Source organism: Protopterus annectens, chromosome 15.part0 (genome assembly GCF_019279795.1).
Source record: "Protopterus annectens isolate FY-2018-M chromosome 15.part0, PAN1.0, whole genome shotgun sequence".
In the NCBI taxonomy this organism is placed as follows: Eukaryota; Metazoa; Chordata; order Ceratodontiformes; family Protopteridae; genus Protopterus; species Protopterus annectens.
Window position 1 is genome coordinate 527,038,151 of NC_056749.1, and position 12,639 is coordinate 527,050,789.

The following is a 12,639-nucleotide window of genomic DNA, read 5'->3' on the forward strand; positions in this document are numbered from 1 at the left end:
CAGTCGAGTGGGCATTCAAAAGACATGAGTTGAATGGGCATGCCTTCGTTGAAGATTGGGCATCAGGCTGGCAACTTGACACCATAAAAACCAATTGCCAATCATTAGCGGACCGGAGTTCCGCTGTGGCGACCCCTAACCGGGAAAAGCCGAAAGACAAACATATATTAAACCATAATTATTTAATGTTCACATGCAACACTATTTGGTAATTATAATAAAACATCACAATTGTGCATATATGTCACTGATAATCTGTTTGCAGGTAAATGTTAAAAGTAAAAATCCTCAGTTAAATCAAGTACAGCCAGTAGATGGGTTATAGTATACATACAGTTCAAATAAAGTATACAGGAGGGTACAATAACTACTAGAATAAGAATACAGCAAAGGCAACAGAAAAATATATTCTGTCATTGAAAACAGCCAAAAAATAGTCAAATCAGACAAAGGTTCATAGTTTATTAGTAACCTAATAAAGCAAATGTATAACCAAAGTGTTGGGCTGGCATACATTCTATTCTCACAGCATAAAGCAAATAAACAATACTGCAATACTACAGGGGGAGGGGTACTTTCTCAGTTTTACACTGACTGTGTGAACAGTATTGCAAAAGGGTCTAAAATAAAGCTACAGGAAGAAATAATATCTCATTCCTTCTTTACAATACTCTTTCAGGGGGGAGGGGAAAACAGGTATTAGTCCATTAGAAATACTGGTAAACAGATTAAACCTCACAGGATAAATATTTTACAAGTTGCTAATAGCTATTATGCTAGTTATTATCATATTGTTTAGTATTAAATTGTATTTACAACCTGTTAAACTGTAAAGCTATACAAGAGATGGCTTAAAATTGCTTTGTTAAAGCTATACAAGAAAGTGAGAGTAAAAATATGTGAAAAAATTAGCAAGACTGGTCACTATTTTTAATATGTTTTTGGCAAGACAGTGTTGGTATGCAAAAAGCATAAATGTTTCTAATTGTTGGGCATGTAGTTGCCTTTGGTGGCAATTCCACTAAATACTTCTAAAGAGACATAAACATTTTCCAAGATTTTGCTTGATGTTAATGTTACTAAATTTGTATATTGGACTAAGTGTACTTTACAGTCTTTGTATGTACAAATACAGAAAAATTCAATACAAATGAAATTAATGTCTAGCAATGAATATGTGTGGAGAACCATGTTTAAAAAATGGGTTAGGGTACCTACTAGATTGAAATGCATGAGTTGCAAACAGTCTGTGTTGATATATACTGTATAGGACACATTGTAAAGTAACACGTTCAAAAGTTGTAATTTTTTTACTAATTGTAGTTTTGTCACTGGTTTTTGGACCATCATTTTATCAGTACTAGTATTGGTTACCCCAGTTAGAGGAAAATTATATTAAAATATTGTACTCATACAGCTAATGGACTAATATGTACATAGCATTCTTTAGTGTACAAATCATGTTTTTTTAAATCCTCAAGTATTAAATATACTGAAATAATTACATTCAAATATGTATTATCTAAGCCCAGTTCAGTACTTTGCCAAGGTGTTTAATATGTTCACTTCACTGTCAGCCAAGGTGGTAATGGGCAGTTTAGAGATATGACCACAATGTTATGGTTAAATGACATTGAAACTGTATATTTTCAGCAGTGTATAAGTGCTTGCAGTAGCACATATTTTTTGTCTCTTATAGATATTAGTCTATTTCTAATCTTTTGGTATAAATGATTAATAAAAGTAAATAGTTAATTCAATAGATGCAAAGAGTTAATGAAAGAGTTCTAAGTCATAAATTAAATTCTGTGATTGCAAAATAATAAAATAATCAAGTTAAAACTAAAGCAGACACAGCCCATAACTGATAGAATATTTTCACAGAATGGTCTGCAAAAGAAAAAGTTGTTAAATACTTTCAGTTTTAGTAGTAATACTTGATAACACTGTATTAACTATGTAAAATTGCATTTTGACTTGTATCAAAAGAAGACTAAAGGTTTTGTTTCTTAATGTGTTTTCTATATAATCTGATCAAAAATACATATCAGTATAAAGTGTTTTGAGTATGTTTTAAAATAAAAAGAGAGAATTGTTAGAGTGTATTTAACAGTGAATAAAGGTTGAAAGTAATTCTGTTACAAATATGCAGCATAAATAAGGTATAAAATAAAGCTTGCTTAAATGTAGAAATAGAGTTTAGCAATATGTGATTAGCATCCTTACTAAATAACTGTGGCTTGAAAAATAAGGAATCTGCTTAATGGCCATGTTTCCTTACAGACTCAGCAAAAATGTAAAAAAATAAGAATGTGTGCATTTCACACTGTCACCAAGAAAGCTGACCTTTTACAGACTTGGCAAGAATGTAAAAAAAACAGGATGTATGCATTTCACATTGTCAGTAAGAAATTCAACCTGCTTCTGTAAAGAATGGACAAAAGGAAAACAATCTGTACATGTTTCTATCATATGACTCTGTTAAGCAAGAAAGTTTGAATGGATAAAGACAATACCAGCATTATTTCTCTACAGGATGAAAGCATATTTTTTCTGCAAACACCAGCAAACAGATGTTCTCATATAAAGTCCAAAATAGAGTACCATGGAAAAAAACAGGATGTAAAACTACTATAAAGAGACTATAGCAGATAACATTGTTAGAGATATTTTGTACTGTGTCTCTCATATCATCCATGCTGTTCGAGACGTAAAGTAGAACAGAACCTGAAGCTGCAACAGTAGTTCATGTGATTTGTTATAAAATGTTTTTTATTGGTTACTGTTTTTAAAATGACAGAGTTTTAAGTGCTGCATCAGTGTACACTCTGCAAGTTTCTGTGGGCAACAGACTGTGAATGCAATTATAACTAAACTTTGATTTCAGCAGAACCCAGCCAGCAAGACTGAGTGTCTTAAGAAGACTTTGGATCAATCACAGTAGGCAGCACCATATATATATTTTTTCAATCAGTTTGCCATCCATTCCCTATTGCAATACTACTAGCTTATCATTTTTTAATGTAACATAGACAATTTATTCCTCAAGAGCAACAGGCACTTTATTCGTAGATGAAACAATGAAATATAAAGTTGTTTGCTAGCAGCAGCCTCTTTATTAGTTTCAGATCGCTTTAATGTGGAATTATTTAGATGACATTTACTTCTTCAGAGATTGTGCATATTTACTAATACTGGTGGATTGTTGAAGTTTGAGTAGACTTTTATGATTGAAATGTTCTAAATTGGGTAGTTTTGTCATTATTGGTGCATGCATTTTGTTTCATTGTTTACTGGAAAAATGTTCAAAACAATACATTTAAAATGCCCTCTAACAACTGTACTGTATTATACAAGGAATATTATTTAATAGAATCAGGAAGGTGTATCAATGGTGTTTCAATGAATGTGAGTTTCAAGGGCAGAGAAGTTTTAATGCTAAGTCTATTTGCATTGTGAAACTGCATTGCTTTGTTTAGCAGGTCTATTTGTGATTGTGCTGTACAATGCAAAATAAAACTTTCAAATTAAATCCAAATCATCACAGAAGTAAAGCAGTATGAACATTACAGTGTTTATGGTAAATGGGGTGAAATAGCCAAGTAATGGGACATTGGAATGGCTCAGGGGGGAGGCTCCATTTGACCGTGATTTTGTGAGGGGCGGGGAAGGTGTCAAACTCAAAGACAGCTCCGGCTGAACTATACCTCTCAGCTGTCCAGATTTTTTGCAGAATGAAGAGATTTTTGCTTCTTATTTTTGGTTTGTTCCTCATAAAATTTGTGGTTTTCTGTCAAATCATTTATGAATGAAGTCACTAAATAATGACAGACATTGAGTTTCAAACTTCATAACCTTCAGAAAAATGTATGCTAAAGCAAGACCTGTTATTCTATCAACTATGTTTATGTAACAGAAATTTGTAGCACTGTTTGTATGTTCCCCCAATATATTTGGCCTTGTCCAGAATTTCTGCATTAAGAGGTTGAGAGGTACGTGCAAATAAAGCACTTTATAGAATTAGGAATATCCAAACCTCTCAACTGTCCCCAATTTTGGCTCAAAATGTTGCTCTCCCCCTAATAATCTCTCCACAAAATAGCAATTTTGGAAGAAAACGTGGAGGGTTTACAATTATAAATAACTGTAGTGATCAGACTTATAGATTACTTTTATTTCAGAAATGCATGTCGATTCTCTTATTTTGTCAGCTGTTGAAGTTAACAGTACCAATATTTTAAAAGTGTCCCCTTTGACAGGTTCCCAGCTGTATTGTGTGGCCATTTTATATTTTTGCATCACATTTATGTCCGTTTTTTATAAAATTGTGGTTTTCTGGCAAATTAGTAGCAAATCATTAAAGATTGAACTGAGAAAATAATGACAGACATTTGAGTTTCAGATTGTATACCCTTCAGAAAATTCATACTAATGCAAGACCTACTACTATTCTATTATCTTTCTAAGTTTATAAGAGCAATATTTAAAAATTGTCCTTATTCTGGGGTCTTTGTCCCACTTCTATGTATGGCTTTGTCTAGATTTCCTCCTCTGAGGTTTAGAGGTATGACAAATGTGTCAGAGCCATCACCGTCAGCCAGAGACATTTCAAATTGTGACATACTTGTTGCACCCCACTCCCCCATGTAGTGACTCTGGATATGTCCAAGCAAGGCAAGGAACAGTTATGCAGTGTAAGTGTGCAGAGTATTTCCCCATCCAAGGTAGACACAAGTACGACAGTGGCTTTTCATCTGTCCTTGATATAGCAAAATGTTCTGGTTTTCTGTCATATTTTATACTGTTGATTTATGAATCTTATTATTCAGAAAATGCATGCTGTTGCAGTGCCCTGTTGCTCTATGTTTAAGTAGCAATGCTTTAATGACCATCAGGTAAGCTTATCTGAGTTTGTAAGATGCAAGTAAGCTTTAATAAGCATACTGTTAAAGAATTACCAACATTGGAAAAGCCTTTTTCTTGTTGCCATGCAGAGAATATTTACATAACTAGATAACGTATAAGCCTTAGGTATTGAAATGCATATGACAGTATTTGTAATAAAGGACAGGATTACAGTATTTTCAGAAGCTCATTACATTTGTTGGAGACTTGAAGTCATCTTTGCAGGCTTTACCCGTAAACTAAACAGAATGTCAATCTATCACGTGTGGTCCATAACCTGTGCAGTAATCCTTTAAGCAATTTATCTTGAGCTTGTTTCTTGTTTGCTGTTCATTTTTTTACTTTGATCATGTTTTCCACATGAAACAAGTAGATAGTTGTTGTCAGGCAGCAAGATCTTTTTTGGATAAGAAACATTTTTACAAGTGGGGGTATCACAGAGATTGCTTCTTTTTAGCATGTTACTTGGTACTTTTATAAAGCTGAATATAAATTTTAATTAGAACTGCAGTGCAAGGAGAAGTGGTCTGAGTTAAGTGCTGCTTGTTTTTTTTATACTTTATTTTGACTGGCATTCCAGTAACGTATTTAAAAAGTAATTTATTTTTTCATGCCTCACAACCTTTTTGTCGCCATCCAGATATTAAGTAAGCTATCATGTAGCCAATGCATTGAAATATTTTTTTCTTCTACACTTCATTTTGTCTGGATTGGACTCTCATAATGATGGTTTGGCACCTAGGGCAGCATATTTAATTAAAGTTCCAGTTGTGGTTTTGAGCATAGCTCTGCCCCTTTTTAGTTGGCCACACCCCCTACCCATTGCCTCCCACCCATTCAGTTGTCTCCTGCAGCCCCCCTTTGATTTGAAGTCACCAGCCGCCACTGCCTTTCAGTCGTACTCATACCTATCACAAATCACTCCAGACACTCTTCTCCAACCACTCCACCCTGCCTGAACTCTCTTCTTCACCTCTCTTCCACACTCACCATTACTCTGAACAGTTGATCCCAAGTGTTTAAACTCATCCAGCTTCCCCAACTCTAATCCCTGCATCTTCACCATTCTTCTGTCCTCCCTCTCATTCACACATATATATTCTGTCTTAGTCCTGCTGACGTTCATTCCTCTCCTCTCTAGAGCATATCTCCACCTCTCTAGGGTCTTCTCAACCTGTTCCCTACTCTCACTACAAAACGCAATGTCATCCACAAACATCATAGTCCACAGGGATTCCTGTTTGATCTCGTCTGTCAACCTGTCCATCACCATTGCAAACAAAAAAGGGCTCAGAGCTGATCCTTAATGTAATCTCCCTCTACCTTGAACGCATCCTTCACTCATATCGAATACCTCACCACTGTCAAACTGCCCTCGTACATTACTCTACCACTCTAACATACTTCTCTGACACTCCAAACTTCCTCATACAATACCACAAATCCTGTCTAGGCACCCTGTCATATACTTTCTCTAAGTCCATAAAGACACAATGCAACTCCTTCTGACCTTCTCTATACTTCTCCAACAACAAGCTCAAAGCAAACATTGCATCTGTAGTGCTCTATTCTGACATGAAACTGTACTGCTGCTCACTAAACATCACATCTGTTCTTAACCTAGCCTCCACTACTCTTTCCCATAATCTCATGCTGGGGCTAATCAGTTTTATCCCTCTGTACTTACTACAGCTCTGCACATCACCCTTATTCTTAAAAATTGGTACCAATACACTTCTTCTCAACTCCTCAGGCATCCTCTCACCTTCCAAGATTTTTGTTAAACAATCTGGTTAAAAACCCCACTGCCATCACTCCTAAATACCTCCATGCTTCCACAGGTATGTCATCTAAACCAACAGCCTTTCCATTCTTCATCTTCTTCATAGCTGTCCTTACTTCCTCCTTGCTAATCTGTTGCACTTCCTGATTCACTATTCCCACATCATCCAACCTTCTCTCTCTCTCTCTCTCTCTCTCTCTCTCTCTCATTCTCTTCATTCATCAGCTTCTCAACATAGTCTTTCCATCTGCTCAACACACTTCTCTTCCCTTGTGAGTACATTTCTCTTGTTATCCTTTATCACCCTAACCTGCTTGTCTTTCCCAGCTCAGTCCCTCTGTCTAGCCAATCAGTGCAAGTCCTTTTCTCCCTCCTTACTGCCCAACCTTTCATGCAACTCACCATATGCCTTATCCTTAGCCACCTCCCTCTTCACCATACACCTAATCTTATTTGTACTCCTGTCTACTTTCTTCATCTATCTGACAATTCCACTTCTTCTTCACCAACCTCTTCCTCTGTATACTTTCCTGTACTTCCTCATTCCACCACCAGGTCTCCTTGTCTTTCTTCCTGTGTTCAGATGTCACACCAAGCACCTTTCTGTCTCCCTTACCATCTGTGCTGTGGCTGCCTAGCTATCTGGTAACTCTTCACAGCCATCAAGTGCCTGTCTTAACTCTTCCCTGAACTCCACCTTACACTTATTCTTTTCCAGATTCCACCATTTGATGCTTGGCATTGCCCTCACTCTTCTCTTCTTCTTGATCACCATCATCCTACAAACCAGCATCCTATACTGCCTAACTATGATCTCCCCTGTCACCACTTTGCAGTCTCCAATCTCCTTCAGACTAGCCCTCCTGCATAGGATATAATCCACCTGTGTGCATCTTCCTCCACTCTTGTACATCACCCTATGCTCCTCCCTCTTCTTAAGATATGTATTCACCACAGCAATGTCCATCCTTTTCGCAAAATCCACTACCATCTGAACTTCTGCATTTCTCTCCTTAACATCATACCTACCCATCACCTCCTCATCCGCTCTGTTCCCTTCACCAACATGCCCATTGAAATCCACTGCAATCACCACTCTCTCACCCTTGGGTACACTCTCCACCACTTCATCCAACTTGCTCTAAAATTTTTCTTTCTCATCCATTGCACACTCAACTTGCAGAGCATATGCACTAACAACATTCATCATCACACCATCTGTTTTCATCTTCATAAGCATCACTCTATCTGACACTATTTTCACCTTCAAAACACTCTTGACATACTGTTCCTTCAGGATAACCCCTACCCCATTTCTCCTCCCATCCACACCATGGTAAATCAATTTGAACCTGCCACCAATACACCTGGCCTTACTCCCCTTCCATCTGGACTCTTGCATGCACAATATGTCAAACTTCCTTCTCTGCATCATATCAGCTAGCTCTCTCATACTGCCAATTTTCAAAGTTTCTACCCTCACTTCCACACTCCTAACCTTCCTCCTCTTGTCTTGCCTCTGGGCATGCCTTCCCGCTCTTCTTCTCCTTCTCCTTCAGCCAACATAGCCCAATTTCCACCAGCACCCGGTTAGCTAACAGTACAGGAGGCAGTCATTGTTAACCTGGGCCTCGACCAATCCAGCATGGAAATCTGTATTGTTGTCCGCATACTTGATCTTGCAAAAATTTTACACCAGATGCCCTTCTTGATGTAACCAACTCCATTTATCCAGGCTTGGGACTGGCACAAAGAAATACACTGGCTTGTGCATCCCCAGTGGTATGTACAACTGTAATGACTGTCAGTATTATATAAGGGGAATTCACTACCCCTTCCCCAAAATGACCACTTTTTGGAGGAATTAAGAGGAACAGTGTTAAAAGTGGAGTTGGAATCAGGGCCAGTCCTGGCCGGTTGAGAGGTTTGCATGACATATACGCCAAAATCCGCACCTGCAACGCCCAAACTCATGCCATCAATGTTGTCACTGAGCTGTGTATGGGTATGTATCCCAAAGTATAGTTCTGTATGGCCTACCAGATGTGTGGGAGCTGACTGTGACAAATGTGATACATTTGACTAAAGCATCCCTGGCTGACATAGGTCTTGGCCATATGGATAACAACACATACAAACACCACATTATTATGAGTGGATTCCCTACACACAGCAAGGTATTGCATGCATTTGCTACATGCAATAGTCATGGATATTGTCTGAAGTACCTGCAACTGATGTGTGAATTAAGAAGTGATCCATTATAATGATTGGTACAGCAATATGTGAGTCTGATGGCAATGCATCAACTACACCCATGTGCACAGAAAGTACAGCAGTGCAAAGTCAAGTGTCAATCGAGGAAGCTGTCACTATGATATTGTACACATACTAAAGAATACATGGAGCACCCTCTACAAGTACATGTTAAGCCTGAATACATGTCACATGATCCCTATCCCCCTGACATTGCCAGTGAAAATGGTATACTGACATGAAATCCAGACATACATCCATATCTGCTCATGCAAACTATCAAGTGGTAATACTGATGTTATATAGAGGTATGCCTGTGATGCAGTACAGTCACACTATAGCTGTACCTGTGCTACAACTAGACTTCAGGCTGTACATCATATGCCTATATGTTTATCAGTGGAAATGCATGGGTGAAGCTCCTGACACCATATATTGCACTGCAATTGAGGTGGATGTGGTTCATGCAGAACAGTTAATGACACAAATACTGACATTTATACAATGCTGCTGGGAACACCTGTACAATTCTTGTTAATAACAACACAATAATGCATACAATGAATTCCCCAAGGTTGCAAGTGAATCTAATTGTCATATATTTGTGTATATAACAGCATTACAACATGTAGATGAACCCAGGCAACATTTCCAGATGCTAGGTATTCACATGCACACCTATGCCATACTGCAGCTGTCACTTTGATAGTTGAATGAGAACTGTGAAGGATGTTGATATATTCTACTACAAGAACACATGACTTAGTAAGGTAACAATATACATAGCATTATCTCATGTCAACAGTCCTCAGGAGGCATATTACTACAGCTATTATGGAAGGAACATGTAACCAAATGGCAGCAGTCGCCATCAATACAGTAGGTCAAATCACAGATTGGCATACACTGTTATAGGACTACAGTACATACACACCTCGGCATAGCACATGTGGATGGCAGCAACATTGATACCTGCAGTGTTCATAGGGTTATAGAACATTACTAGGCTAACAGCCAAAAGCACATAAAAGCCTACCTATTAGTATACCATTTAAATCCAAATTACTATATGTATGTGATGGAAGATAGTAGGTATATGTGCTTATGCGTGTATGTGTTTGATTTTATCACAGACTGCCCCTGCTCGTATGTGATATATGCACCACACCATGACAGAATTAGCAATCACACATCCATTGGTCTGGAGATGGCTTGTAGAGGATAACGGAGGGGCTCTGCTTCAGGAAGTGTGTATGCATCTTTGAGATGATGACATCCTCAGTGTTCAGCAGAAAGGATGTTATATGGACAGAGGGGAAAAGGGAATTCTGGATTCGGGGGCTATGTAAAAGGTTCTCCTGAGTGGGAGTCAAATGAAAAGAGATTCAAAACACCATACAATGACTGTAATATATCACCAACCACATACACATCAGTTGACTGAGGTCAGATTCAAATACCACTCCTGTGCAGGTATACAAGCTGGATTCCATACAACATAAAACTAGTGCTACCACAGATGTCTGACTTTAGCAGTGTGACAGTGCACTTTATAGAAGATGACATTGGCAGTGTATGCTGAGAAGATGATGTTCAGGAGGAGTGTCTGACATAGACGAGGATTCACTTCACACCCCAGTGTAAAATTGCCTGCAAACTAATAACTGAATGAAGACACACACTCAAGTTGACTGCTGTGAGATTAGAACCCCTACCTAGCTAGTTACACAAGCTCGAGAACACAGTACTTAATGCTTGCATCAATGCAGATCTGAGTTTAACATTGTAAGAATGGACTTTATGTGGATGACATCATCAGTGTATGCTAAGAAGATAATGTTTCAGAGGAGTGACTGGCATAGATGCAGACTCACATCCTGGTGTAAAATTGCCTGCAGACTGATATTCAAATGAACACACACACACACACAAGCTGACTGCTGTGAGATTTGAGCAGCTACCTATCTACTTACACAAGCTGCAGAAAACAGTACTTATCGCTAGTGCCACTGCACAAGTCTGTCTTTAACAGTGTTAGAGTACACTTTATAGAGGATGACATCATCAGTGTATGCTGAGAAGATGTTGGGAAGAGTGTGTGACACAGCTGTGGACTCACATCCCAGTGTAAAATTGTCTCCGGAATGATAGTTAAATGAACACACACTAGCTGACTGCTGTGAGATTAGAAGCTCTACCTAGCTAGTTTCACAAGCTCTGGAACACAGAACTTAAAATTCACACCAATGCAGCATCTCAGTTTAACACTGTCATAGTGCACTTCATAGGGAAAACATCATCAGTGTATGCTGACAGGAAGATGTTTGGGAGTAATGTATGACACAGACATACCTCTCAACTTGGAAACATCAGAAATCTGGACAAAGGCCCATGAAAAATAGGTACAAATCTGTATGCTGATTAACATAACATTTGCGTGCATAATTATGTAACTCCGCCCACTTCAGTGGAATTCTGGGATACCAACTTTCAAAAGCAAACTGAAGAACAGCCAATGAAAATATGGCCCCATAGACCCTGTAGCAATAATGGTAACCATTTTTTTTTGGAATTTGTAGCAGTGATGTTCACTGAGAAGGGAGAAGAAGATGAACCTTAGGATTTTGTTTTTGGTGACTTGCAGTATGTGGGTTTTGTAGGAAAAGTAGTGCATTTACTCGTAGGCAATATTCTAATATTAGCAAAAGAATATTATAGTTTGCTAAGTCATTCACCAACTACTTATCAGTGGCGTAGCTAGAGTTTGTGCCACCCAGGGTTGTCTTTGAGTTTGCCAGCACAGCCCTTTCCCCTCACAAAATCATGGTTGAATCTGCCCCCCAAACACAGCCATCTCTCCTGCAGCCATTCCAATGTCCCATTACTTGGCTATTTCACCTCATTTACCATAAACACTGTAATGTGCTTACTGCTTCTACAATGATTATTTGAATTTCATTTAAAACTTTTATTTTACATTTTATAGCACAAACACTAATAGACATAACAAAGCAATACAGTCTCACAATGAAAATAGACTTAGTGTTAAAACTTCTCTGCCCTTGAAACTCACATTCACTGAAATAGCATTGAAACCCACATTCAAAGAAAGTGCATCTGGCCAGTGGCGGATAAAGATTACCTTTGGGCTGTTTTCAAATCATAGCCCCCTCTTGCACACAAAACATACATGTGTTCTTTGATGCACCTTCCTGATTGTATTAAATTATATTTCTCGTCTAATACAGCACACTTGTTAGAGCGAGTTTTAAATTTATTGTTTTGAACATTTTTCCTGTAAGCAATGAAACAAAATGCATGAACCAATAATGACAAAACTGCCCAATTCAGAACATTTTCATCATAAAAGTCTATTCAAACTTCTACAACCCACCAGCATCAGTAAATATGCCCAATCTCTGCAGAAGTAAAAGTCATCTAAATAATTGCACATTAAACAGATCTGTAACTAATGAAGAGGTCACTGCTAGCAAACAACTTTATATTTCATTGTTTCATCTACAAATAAAGTGCCTGTTGCCCTTGAGGAATAAATTGCCTGTTACATTAAAAAATAAGCTAGTAATATTGCAATAGGGAATGGGAATGGATGGCAAACTGATAGGTTTATAGTTACTAGGTATCTCCACCAGAGAGAACATTCTCAGGACTGCAGCATCCACCCCCTTTAAAAG